Consider the following 13,926-nt stretch of genomic DNA (forward strand, 5'->3'; position numbering starts at 1 on the left):
TTCAAATCATAAACTGTGTCTTTTCAGTCAAATGTGAAAATCCCATCAAAGAAAATTTTTAGCTGACACTGTCAGAAGTAACATACAGCGCAGAATTGGCTTTAATTCATCCACAACGCTTCAATTAAGATTCTGGCAGCCAAGCAGCAACTTAATGTTCTTCATTTGCCTCATGCCAGTAAACAGACATAATGTTGCAGTCAATTTCGTTCTTATAAATAATATTTTCCTTCTTCACATATTTAGTTTCATATCTACGAATATTGTCATGGAGTCATTTGTTCGTTAAGATAGTCATGAATGAAATTAAACATTTAGTTTAACAAGCTTTATAATATTGCTATATTTTGAAACTATTTTTATAACCATAGTATTAGTTGATCTAATTTTTTGGATGTTATTTTAAAAACGAATGGCCAACCGGAACAAAATTTCCTGCATACAAAATATAAGCGGTTTCATGATTAAAATTCATGTGTTGGGATTTTTTTTCTGTTAGGTAGAATATTTTAAATATATATTAATTTACTTTTCTGTATGTTTTTTATAAAATAAAAAATTAGTAGTTTCATTAAATAATTATGTATGTATTTGTATTTTAGTTGGAGATACAACTAATTGTGTTTAAACAGAATTCAATATTAAATAATTTAACGTTGACATATGTTAATAAATCTGGGAAAACTGTGTAGAAAAAATTAAAAAAATACCTTTGTAAAAATCAAAGCAGCCGCAATATTTATTTGCATATTTTTTTTTTATTTTTTATAAACAACTTCCTTATAGGTCTTTACGTATAGACTCGAAAAATATAATTTATCTATTATATATAAAAAGTTTTATTCATTATTTAATTCCTACCTATAAAATATATTTATAAACTCCTTTAACACTCCCTTGTTATGTAATGTTAAAAATAAATACGTTCCGTAACAAGCAATCACAAAGTAACAAGTGTGTAAAGCATCTCTCGATTGATTTTAAATTGCTTCTTTATGTTAGAAAGTCTGTATGTTATAGTTTAGTGTTTACATTTCTTAACAGGTTGTTTCAAATTACTTGCTCTCTGAAGAGTTTTTAACATCAAAATAGATTTCGCTACATATTGCTGGATTATCCGAATATACCGGAGGTTGATTGTAGAGTTGAAGTAGCATTAGAAAAATTAACTCTTTTATTATTTTTGACTACTTTTTAAATAGCTACTTTGATTGTTAAGATAAAGTTAAACACACAACTTTTATTCAGGTTTATTGCACGTTTCCTATAAGATTGAGATACAAGATTGAGGTACAAGAAGGAAAGTTATTTAATCACACAATTAACATGCATCTACTAGGACTTCTTATTATCATGCGTATACTAAATTTTGCATTGTTTCGGTTGTTAGTTGAGTTTTAATGTAAAATGAACGAAAAACATGTTTATCTTAAAAGTTTTTGAACCAAAATAAACATTTGAAAAACATGGTTAAACAACAAGACAACACGCGTTGCTATACAAGGGATAAGAGACAAACATGACAAAGATTTTTTTGTTTGCCTTACAACACCCTGTTTACATATTTAATAGGACATTAAATTAAAATCTTACTTTGGAGTTACAATGACCATGGACCTAAATGAAACATTTTCTTAAACATGAGAAATTATGTGGCTTACTAACACTTTCATTTGAAATGTAAATGTATAATATTATATACGTCTTTAATAGCTGTTAAAAGTTATGGAGAGAAGAAGAGAAGATAGTCCTTAACTATGTAAAAAAGGTCATAAAAACAGAGTTTTCCTAGTCCCGATATAAAAATGGTATTGGATTCGAGTTAGTTCAGATTTCGTTTAAGATATGATTTTATAATTTTAAGAAAAGGATTCTTCCATCCCTGATTTCTTAAATTTAAATCCTGTTCATGTAGATTTGAAAGTTTATTTTAAATTGTTTACTATTTTATTTCATCTCACATTTCTAAGTTCAAAAAATCCAAAGGTAAGATAAATAAAATAATAAATAAGGTTGGCATAGGGTTACGTTATTGTTCAATTCAATCTCGACCAGAACATATTTGCAACTGTCAGGACGTTACTTGAATAATGAGGTGGTATTGAGGAGAAATGGAAAATAAAAGCCTGAATGTATCGATTCTTCTAGAGGAGTGATGAGAAGATACTAGAAGGATTTAGGTCGTGTTTTGTTTTGATTTATAAAAGGCTCCGAAAGGCTTTTTTTGTCACAGTATTATCTTAGATAGTTTTTCGTAATAGCGCTAAAGAAAAAGATTTATGATTGTATATGGATTATAAAGTAAATAAAAAAATCACAAAGGTATAGAAATAAAACCATTTTATTTTAAGTTTTATATCTTTATTTAAATTATTGAATCGAATATGTAAAAACATATGTAACAATATTAGACTTCTTTTATATAAATCTTGAGTGAAACACGTTGAAAAAACTAGATATAAATAAATATAAAATTCTTTAAAGAGTAAACTTCATACATTATAAAAATATTCAGCAAAGTAAAATGTAAACATTGTAACGAATTTTATCAATGTCATTGTAAATATTGTCAGAAAACTTGGCTCTCTGTGAATTCCAAATAAATGTAGGCCGTATGCAGTATTTTAGATAGATGTTATAAAATGGCCAGGGAAATAAAAGAATGAGTGTGAGAGTGTTAGATATAACAATGAATATTTTTCAATGAAAATATATTCTTTAGTGATAAAAATATAAGAATAAATTGTGTCACTGTAATTTTTTTCTGAAAGGTCAATATTGGGCATTTAGTTTAATAAAAAATTTAATTTTACGTCATATTACTATTTCACTGTATTATTGGTCTGGTCCAATAATTTGAACGGTTAAACTTTAATTAATTGTAAATAAAGTTTTAAGTCCAAATAATTCAACTTGCTAAATGCGTACAAAACAACTAATTTAAATCGAAATATGTATGGTTAAATAAGCGTTCACAAGTACTTTTGAATTGTTATCTAAATGTTAGTCAAATTTTTTCGTCAGTCCGGTTAACAAAGAGAGCTCTTTGGGTGAGCGTGAAAAAAACTAAATAGTTACTCTTTGAAATCAAAATAAAAATCATTAATTTTTTTATTTTTACAAACAAATCGATAAAATAACATTCGTGTTTATAGAACAGAAATGCTATAGGTAGTTATAATTTTTGAATTTTCGGCTTGAGTAATATGACAGCGTCTTTGGAATGTCATAGTCACGAATACTTATCATATAATATTATATATTTAGTCACATAAATAATGAGTATAACTATTTGTGAAAAAAAAAAATAGAAACAAAAAGACTATTTATAACGGTTAACATGTCTATGGTATTTAGTTAAATATTTACAAAATATTATAAAACGTAAGATAGTATCTAATATAATTTTCCTTAAAAAAACCCTTTATTAATATCGAAATCTTAATTTATATAAAGCAGCAAAATTCTTTTGTACAAAGGAATTTTTATTTGACACCAGTGACAACTTCGCCATAGGATTCCTAAAGACATAAAATAAAGCTATTTTTTTGGTTAACGCGGTAAAATGTTTTATAGTGACTCCTCCGTCTAGTGGAGACGGGGGTTTAATTTGGGATTTACGGTCACTCTCACTCCTCGCCTAGTGTATCGACACAGAAATCGCTCAAGGCATAAGTCTGCGACAATCCGGAGGTAGGCCGCGTCTTTTCAAGCATGGCAACTTCTCCTTCTCCTACTCCCGAGATCTCCCTCCAAGTGACTAGGAGCGTCGTCCCGTCTATCGGGTTTGAACTAGGCAAGGCCGTGGATGACCGATCTAACTCTTGGGACTGGTGTGGCAGGAAACCAACTGCCCCCATATGTCAGCACAGGTTGGCCCGCCGAGCTTAGTCCAACCCTCCTCTCAGGGGTGTTCTCCCAGCCTGGGCCAAGACCCCGCAGGAAAGTCAAGGTCCTCCTCCCCGTGACTGACCGCACCGGATACCCGGTGGGCAAAGGAGTCACCTTGTGCCGCCGCCGAGACCCAAAACAAATCTGTATTCAAGTCTGTTTACTCATAGTAATTAGACTTACACCGATGGTATTAAACAGAAGTAGTTTTTTTCCAGTTCATAAACAAGGAGATCAATTATTTATGTATATATCGACGCAATTGTTATTATTTGAATAACTAATAATTGAGGGAAGTTGAAAGCATCAGGTGTCATCCGCATAACCACCTGCGTAGCCAGCTGTGCAAGTGTAATCACAGGAATGTTGGTATAAATAGAGGCGAGGGTACAGATTACTGATAGTCTCACTCAAGCCGTTGCAGGGATCGGACCTCTTCGAAGTAAGGGGTTCGTCAAACCATCTATGAAGTTACCTTAAAGAGCCTGGGATCCTGACGACTATCTAGAATAAAGTCATCGGTGACGTGAGCAAAACTGACGTCACCGATGACTCTTTTAAAAAACGACAAAGTGCTTCCTAATCCGCCATATACATTACAAATAAAAATTGAAGCAGTATGGATTCTTGACGAACGCTCATCTTCAAGGGCATTCACTCCATTTCACATTAATTATGTGTAAAAATATTATGGATGATAATATTATTCAATTTGGACAAAGATAATTAAAATTTTCGTAAAGCCACAAATACGATAATGGTTTAATTTAATGAATAATATTTGTTTTTATTATTTTATTTTATTAAAATACGCACATATTGCTAAACGTGTGTAGTTATTTGATGAGGACGTGATGACATACGTCATAACTTTTTTGTGTTTTTATTTATGTCTATTAACCTAATTAATTACAATTGAAATAAATTTTAACTAAGATGTTTCAAAATAGATTGGATTTGAAGTTACTTAAATAATAATTCTACTAAATTCTTTCATATAAATTTAAAACTTATACAACTTTGAAATTTAAATATTCTGATCCTAATGAGATCTAAGACTTTCGCGAGTATTCATGAAACTAAAACTAATATTTTTCGGAGATACTACGCGAATTTTATAATTTAAAAAACTACATAATCCCGACGTTTCCGTTACTTTACAGCAACTGTGATCACGGGCAGACGAGATGTCTGAAAAATATTAGTTTTATTATTCTGAACCTTTTTATACGGCTTTCTACAACGAAACATGATTTTTATTCACAATGCTGTGCTATGATTACTTACTGTTGCAATTTAGATTGATATGAAGAAGCTGCATTATCTCTTCAAGCTTAACAAAGTTAACCGTAGCGAGCTGTATACACGTAATCATTTATCCATATAGCTCAATATACACATCTCTACTACGTCTAAATGAAAATTTTAATATGACGTATATGTATACTGTCCATCTTTATGAAATAATTATGAAAATAATGAGATTTACAAGATCTTAATTTTTATTGGTAAGTAAAATTCTTTTTGGCCCAATATTATTGGATATTCCATAATAAACGAGATCTGCTGTCTAATATGTGATGTAATATGAGATAGGATCGAAAAGTTAAACTTAATATTTTTTGCTACAACTGATCTATGTCCCATAAGATAAAGTTTTTTCTTGTTAAAATTTTAAATCAAAAATTGGAAATAACATTTGTAAAATGCTCTACTTAACAAGATTTCCCTAGAGAGAGTTCGATTTGAACAAACATTACCTTAGGAATCGGGTTTAGAGTGTTTTTAGTTTTCGTGTTACTCGTGACAGTGAGTTATATGTTTTTTTAAACGTTTTCTATATCCTGGGTGTATTAAACATTTTAGATAAAGGTAGACATTTATTTTACCTTCATTCATTGCCAGTAATCAAATTAAGGAGGAAAGAAAAATTATGTAGATTTACCATTACATAGAATTGATCTAATATGACAACTGAATTCTGAACAGTTATTTAAATTTGTTTTTTATACAAAAAATATTTTTTTATAACTGTGTAGGTAATTAAATAATTTTATTTAAAAAATCCCTCGAGGTCATGAAGATATGAAAATTAATAAACTTATCACTTTTTTTTTAAACCGTTATCGGAAAAAAAATTATTTGTATTATTGACTTAAAAAAATTATTTAACTAGTTTTAATATTTCATAATGATAAAAAAATGCATTTTCAATGAAAATCTTCGCTGCTACAAGTTCATCATCATTATCATCATCAGCCTATACTGGTCCACTGCTGGACATAGGCCTCTCCAATTGCACGCCAAGCTAAGATTTAAGAAATATTTTAAATATACAGAAAACAGTATATTTGTTCAGAAAATGTTATGTGTAAAAATTTAAAACAAAAGTGAAGCATCTATAAAAAATTTGATTAATAAAAATTTAATTTAACATTACGCTGGAGTAAAATATTACGTTTGACAAAATGAATGAACAAAACTTAATTTCCTTAATTCAACCACTAGGATGACCAAAGTCAAAGAGTAAATTGGGTACGGAATAGTAATTAGTGATTAATGAACAACAGTTAACTGTGCGCTGAGTAATTAGCGGACTTGAATCAAGCGGCTGGAAGCGGAGTCTAGCTGCTGCGGTTTTATTTATTTATTATAATGTATTGAACCTGATTATCACAAGATCACTTAAATATAATGAAAAGCAAAATATTTTTTGCTTGATATACCACTGTCATCTCTATTATATTAATTAAGTTAGATTTAACGTATTTCGAACTTAATATACACGAAGTGGAATTAAATAAGTCTTGAGATGGTATGTGTTAATATATAAACGAGCCCTTTTATACTTACAGGTAGGATAAAATCTCGCATCGACATAAATCTTTTCAACTTTTTTTTGTTTGAAATCTGTTAAATTGGCTGTGGACGTATTCTGTTAACTCATAAGAGTCGATAGTAGCAAATGTAGCGTGCTCCGGGGACAGATAACGAATAATATATTTGGCTTTTCACAGTTCAACACAAAGCGTTACGCATTGCGGCATTATGCAGAATGGAAACGTCTCGTCCTTCTATTTTTTAATTTAAATACTTTCCTATTCATTCAGAATGTGAGTTACTGGTACTATTTTTATCTTCGGCCGGTATTTTAATCTTAACAGTAGTGATTGCGACTGAATCTGACTTGAAAATTCTTTGCTTTGATTGCCTTACGAACTGTTTGAATTCCTCAATGTATAAAACGTTTGATATTAAAAACAAAATAAATATGATAATTCATTATTATTTTAAAATATTTAAATCATTTTGTGTCATGCGAGAATCAAATTGTATTTAATCCGAGGGTTAATAAAATATTATAATTATTTCTTTATTTCTCTTCTTTTTTGATAATTAAAAATGTAAATTGAATAAATTATGTACAAGCACTATAATCTAGAAAGACAAAAGGCTTAATAATGAAGAGACAAGACATTTACATACAACTCTACCAATTTAAAAGTATGGTTGTCAGCTTTATTACATTTATATACTAGAGGAAACTTGACAAGAAAAAACGGGAAGGTCTTTATTATGTTCAATATGTAAATGAAGTAAGCAAATGAAATTTCACATCAACCATACTATTATAATAATTACTACTGCTTCTACTATAACTCTTGAGTGTATACAAATAAGGCGCACTTTATTGCACTGGAAAAAGACAAGATAAATAAACAATACCAATGACAATTCGTAATCTACTATTCATTCTCCAATATATCATTCTAAACTGAAATTGATCTTTTTGTTTCAGGTTTACTTTCACGTCTCATAAAATGGTGAGTACAGTTTGATTTTGCTATACTTAGAAAAAAAGTATTTGTTTTTAAGTCTCTATTAATACGGACGATATGGATAATTCTGTGAGAATCTTTTTTAATTTAAGTCAATATGGTCATTATGTTCCAAGTATAAAAAAAGGCCTCCAAGAATAATATATTTCATTTCATCAATATTTATTAACACAAAAGTTTGTTTTCATTAATCCAAGATTTAATCAAATAAATCTCGTTGATTATCTCACGCCGAAAGCCATTTGATCAAATAAAGACGTATTTTCGTCGCAAAATGGATTAATCAGAATGAAATGTTGCCAGCATTTGTTTGATTTCAATGATAATAATATAATCGTTTCAATTTGTATAATGGATTTTTATGACGGATTGTTGCATGCATCATAAACGTGATTTAATTTTTTTTATTTTAAATGAAACACCAATTTAGTCAGTATAAAGATAACATTAAGCGATTTAGAAAGCAACTTTAATTAATTACAAAAATAGCAACAGATATCTAAGATTATATGAATGGTAAGTAAAGTAACTTTTGCTATCATTTAAGAGATTTTTATTTTTCCTGCCTGATTCTTTATTAGACCTAAATAGTAAGATTGGATGTTATTCGAAAAAGAACATTGGAATGGATTAGATGAATGTGAATTGAGCAAAAATATTTGAGTAATTGTAAAATCCTAAAGAGCAAATCACACGATCCAAAAATATCGAAATTTTAAATTACCCCTACGTGTTATTTGTCATTTCAAAATTACCCTACCACACTTTAGGTTTTTAAGAGAGTATTCAAAGGTCAAAAATATCCAATATTCTATCACTGCTGGATCGACATAACCAAATATAGCTTAAAACTAACGCAAAGAAATTAGTTTTGAAAAAATAAAACTATAAATCGGTCGGCCTATTTGAGAGCTATGATGCCACTGTCAGACACATAGACATAGATATCGAAGTTACGCTTATAACACCGCTCTTTTTGCTTCGGGCGTTAAAAACAGACGTAAAAGTACAAACAATGAACATAGGGTATTTTTTGAAGCGGAGAATATTGCTGTCGCTTCCGCGAGAAGCCGGATTTTTACTTACATGAGTTCAAATTGTGTGGACTTAACTAGGTCAACAAAAGCAATAAACCGTAATATATGTTTAACAATCAAAACGTGCAGACAAAAGTTCCCACTTATATCATATATTTAATGTAAAATTATTCAAATTTAATTTATATTTAATATTACTATAAAATCTCCCTCTTATTTATCGTTCTCCAGATTTAATACGGAATTTACAATGTGAAACTTAACAACTGATTCACTTTATAATGTTATGACTACGAAAAAAATTTACATCTTTTTTTTTATTACTTCGTGATGTATATTTTATATTTTGCAAAGACATTGTTATAGAGAAACTTTTCTTGTAAAAAAATAATAAAAATATTTCTTCTATTTAAAAATATTTGATTATTGTAGTTATTTGTTATCGTTTTAATCTCTTAATATAAACAATAAATATATTGTGTTATATAAATAAATGTAAATATGTTTTAAGCCGAGACTATTGCTTAATTTTGTAGATTTATATTTTATTATTTAATAAACTAAGCTTTATAGAAATTCATTATAAACATATCTAGGATTGATGCTGGTACATATATGTATAAATGATCCATACTAATATTATAAATGCAAAAGAGACTCTGTCTGTCCGTCTGTTACTCAATCACGCCTAAACTACTGAAACAATTTGCACGAAATTTGGTATGGAGATGTTTTGATACCCGAAAAAGGACATAGGCTACTTTATACCCCGGGAAAATGACGCATTCCCATGGGAAAATTCAGGTGGGCCGATCGCTTTTACGCCTATGCTACTGAACAGATTTAAATGAAATTTGGTAAGGGGATAGTTTGAGACTTAAGAAAAGACATGAGTTATTTTTGACCGCGGGAAAACAACGCATTCCCATGGGAAAAATTTACTTTACTGGCCAAGGAAGGAAAAACAAAAACCATCGTATATATAAATGTATTGCAGTAACCTACCTTCTTTTTAAAATGTATTAACCTAATCTATGACAATCACACTTAGTATGGCCTCATCCCATCTCGGCGCAATTCAAACATACGTATAAAAAAGTACAGCTCAGGTTGTTTCATACTACTATACAAAAAAACTATGCAATGCGGACGAAGTCACGGGAAAAGCTATATAACTAATTCTGAAATTTACGCGGATGAAGTTGCGGGCCAAAACTAGTTCCATATAAAATCATACAAATTGGATCTCCGCACTCACAAAATTGTTTGAATTCAAGCAAAATTTTCACTTACAATATTATTAGGATCGACGACAACATGGTTTCTTGGACAGAAATATAGCAAGAAAGTTAGCAATGTGTATTTCTTGTAAACTTTAGATTGCCGTTGATTAAATCTTTATCATAAATCTTATGAACTTGTGCTGAGTAGTCAAAACTAATAAACCTATGAGAAAGATAAGAAAATACTTACTCATTACTTTAAAAAAAAAAAAATTAAAGGATACATTTTGGGAAGTATTTGGTTTCAACGATTTGGCTTTTATTAATGGCTTGGCACCATAACCGCTGCGGAAATTGTTTACGTGATGCCGCAGTATATCAAGGTTATGCCTATAGCTTATTAGCCATTAATAAGATTTCAGGCTTCGACAGTGCCAAATCCTAGTAAACGTTGCTCGTATAATTTCAGTTACTTGATATATAATCTGATATTAAATTGCAGAATACTTTTAATTTCACGCTCTATATAGAATTTAGCTTAAGCGATAACATAGAAATTCTCCTCACGATATTCGAGTGGAATCGATAAACACCACATTTATAGAAATCGGTTCAGTAGCCGTACAAATATCTACTCATTCATGCCGATGTTTGGGGTACTTTGTTCGTTTTCTTTTCTCTTACGCCATTTTGCGTAGGTACGAGCCAGTGGGCCTACAAATATTACGATTTATGCCCGAACATAATTTCTCTCGTTTTATGGAAATATATTAGAATTTTTCACTTATGTGCTTAAATATAATATATTTTATAAAATCCACTTATATTAATAAACAAACTCAGGATTTACCGCATTACGTGGAAGAGGAAAAAGCTGAAAAGGAAATATTAAATTTTACGGAGAGCTCGGTGATTACAGGTGCGCTCTGGAAGCACAAACTACTATACATTAGCATACAAGCATAATCCCCTTTAATTATAATATGAAGAGAAATAATAGAATTTCCTAAGCATGTCAGTATATTATGCTACCTGCGTAAGACAATTATGAGATGTTACCGCCTCGTTAACCTCAAGATATTTGGAAAAGTTCCAGAGCGGCTGTTTGGGGAAAATAATATTCTATCGTTTCTTTCATAATTGTACGGGTCGGACCGGCTTTGTCCATTTAATAATATTATTGGAGATTTTTCGGTAAAAAATTAAAAAAAAAATCTTTGCTTAAATATCCTTTGGCAAGTAATTTAACTCGCACACTCAGCTTTCATTAATATTTATGCTGGATACTGCATTAGGACTAATAAAGAAACACATTGTTACAACCTAAATTAAACTACTGTGAAAATATTATATTTCGATGTCTACGGAACTTAGTCCGATGTAAAATAAAGTGTGAGATGTAAACGAACCTACCTAAAATGTAAGGGTCGTATGTTACGTTTTTTGTGGCCAATTCTCTTCATCCCCTCGCATCTTTTGTACCTAATTTAAGACGGCAGAAACAAAAAAATGAAGCACTTTATTATCTTAGTATGTTACACATAAAAACCCCCAACAGTATTTGTATTTTATTTCATAAGAAGCTTAATGTTAATAGGTATAAGTTTGTTTTTAGATATAATTGGTAAATTATTAATTCAAATTTATATTTTCCTTTTTAACAACGAGGCTTAAAGGTGAATGCTTTATTTTTAAGTCAAGTAGGCTTATATAATAATTTAAATAAAATAATCTGTAATAGAGCATAAATGGAATATTTGTCATCACTAGCAATGTTTGGGGAGCGGTCGGATTTTGTGAGATTTCAGTATCCATTTTACTGAAACGTGCAAATTCCATTTAGGGCAAGTGATTCATTTATCTCATGAAAAAATATATTGAATTGATAATAGACTTCTTTTTATATGTATGAAAATATGAACTTTTTTAATAATATAATATTTAAGGATAGAGCTGTTAGTTTAGTTAGTTAGTTAGTTAGTTAGTTAGTTTAGTTTAGTAATTTTTATTGAAATATAATTATAAGATAATTTCCTAAAGGCATATATTATGCAACAAATAAAGCGGTTTTTAGTTGAATAATAAAATTAAAATAATTCTCTTTGCAAAATATTGTAATAAAATATTTTTACATAAACAGTTTATAATTTTATTGTCTAATGCAGTCACGCGAAATACAAAGCTAGCCCCAAAGCGTTGAATTTAAAAGTTATTATTTACATTTATTCAGATTAAATAAGTAGTCTTAGCATGTGTATTCCATTTAAAATTTCTTTATCATTTATATTTTTTGAATTTACAAAAAAAAAATGAAAAACCATTTTCTGTAAAAGACTTGTAGTAATTATTAGATTTCCTTTTTTATTCAACATTTTTTTTTGTGTTAAGAACTAGAACTGAAGTTTTTGCAAAGGCTTAAAGTAAGGCAAAAGAGCAGCTAAAGCAGGACTAGGTACAAAACAAAAACGAATAATAGAAAACAATACAGCGTTTGAGGTGGTGGAAAAGAATAAAGGAGGTAGTTTAAAATTTCGTACTTGGAGAAAAGTTCCCGGCGATACAACGGCCTAAAATTGACAGTCAAACGATAAAATGTATTTAATTTTTTTATAAATGTTTGATGGAAATTTTTACATTTGAATTAATTATTTCATGCAGAATCATAGATATAAAATATTTTAAATATATCTTGTTAATATAAAGCTACAAATTCTAGAGGAAAATCTATTTTTTTGATATAAGTTTTCTAAAGGCTTAAACTGTTTTTAAATTTTATTAGATGCACGATATGTAAATCAAATCTATTAAGTTGCCTAATATTTATAATAATGAAAATGTAATTTACACTTTTATAAAATTGGACTGGATAGTGCTTGGCTATCATTCCAGCGGTTGGAAGGTGAAATTGTAGTCGTAGGTGGTGAATGTACTATCGCAATATTAACCTTTTCACCCTTTTTTGAAGAGACCCAAATTGTAACTCAAAAGAAACACAGACCCAGACCAATCAATTGCTGAAAATGAATAACTTTAAAAATCTTACATAGAAAAATATAAAATAATTAATCGGAGTGTCAGCTATCTCACGCTAATTTATATACTGGAACATCAATTCACTAGAAAATTAATTTGGTCCGTATTAAAAAAAAATCTATTATTGATGTATTGTTTATCATAACAAAATCACTATCACTGTGCTCAAATATTTGTAAAAAGGCCAGCTCATTGAACTGGATTTCGTTAACAATGGAGACAATTTCTAACTGCATTGAATAAAGTTGCCAAAAAAAGTAAAGTAGATAAAAGAGTCCTTGAAAATAAAACAAGGAATTTCAGTCTTTATCTGGGAGTCTAAACGTTTCATTGTTTATGTTTCTCTCGACTTCTAAAGAGGTTTTTGAAGATTTTTTTCTTTGTTAATTTAAAATTAAAGTTAGGCAAACAACGTATTACAATATTTCAATGTAAGTACATGTTTTAACAAAAGTAAAATTAATATTCAGCAACACAATACATTGCCGTAAATATCAGTCTGGAATAGTCATTAAACAAAAAAGATAATAAATCTAGGTTGCTGTTTTTACACAATTTATTATTATTGTTGGTTTCTATGTATCTTTGCCAAGCTAACCGTAGCAAGTACTTCAATGTTATCTCACTTAAATGCAGTAAAAGTTTATTTGGAATTTTAACACCTGCATGTTAAAACTGACTCCAGGCATTTCCAGCCGTTTTAAAATCATGGAATTTAAGTTAAAGTACAGGTTTAATGTTTAAAATTCATTAACATTTGTAGCCTTCATATTAACCTTGTTGTATTCGGTTTAAAATAAAAGATGTTTCATTTTAGAATTTTGATTATTGTATTATGAATGTTTGAATAACTATGTTAGCTTATTTTGAAAGTTATAATTCAGAAGAAATTCAACAAGTATG

The sequence above is a fragment of the Danaus plexippus genome, assembly GCF_018135715.1.
Source record: "Danaus plexippus chromosome 22 unlocalized genomic scaffold, MEX_DaPlex mxdp_27, whole genome shotgun sequence".
In the NCBI taxonomy this organism is placed as follows: Eukaryota; Metazoa; Arthropoda; class Insecta; order Lepidoptera; family Nymphalidae; genus Danaus; species Danaus plexippus.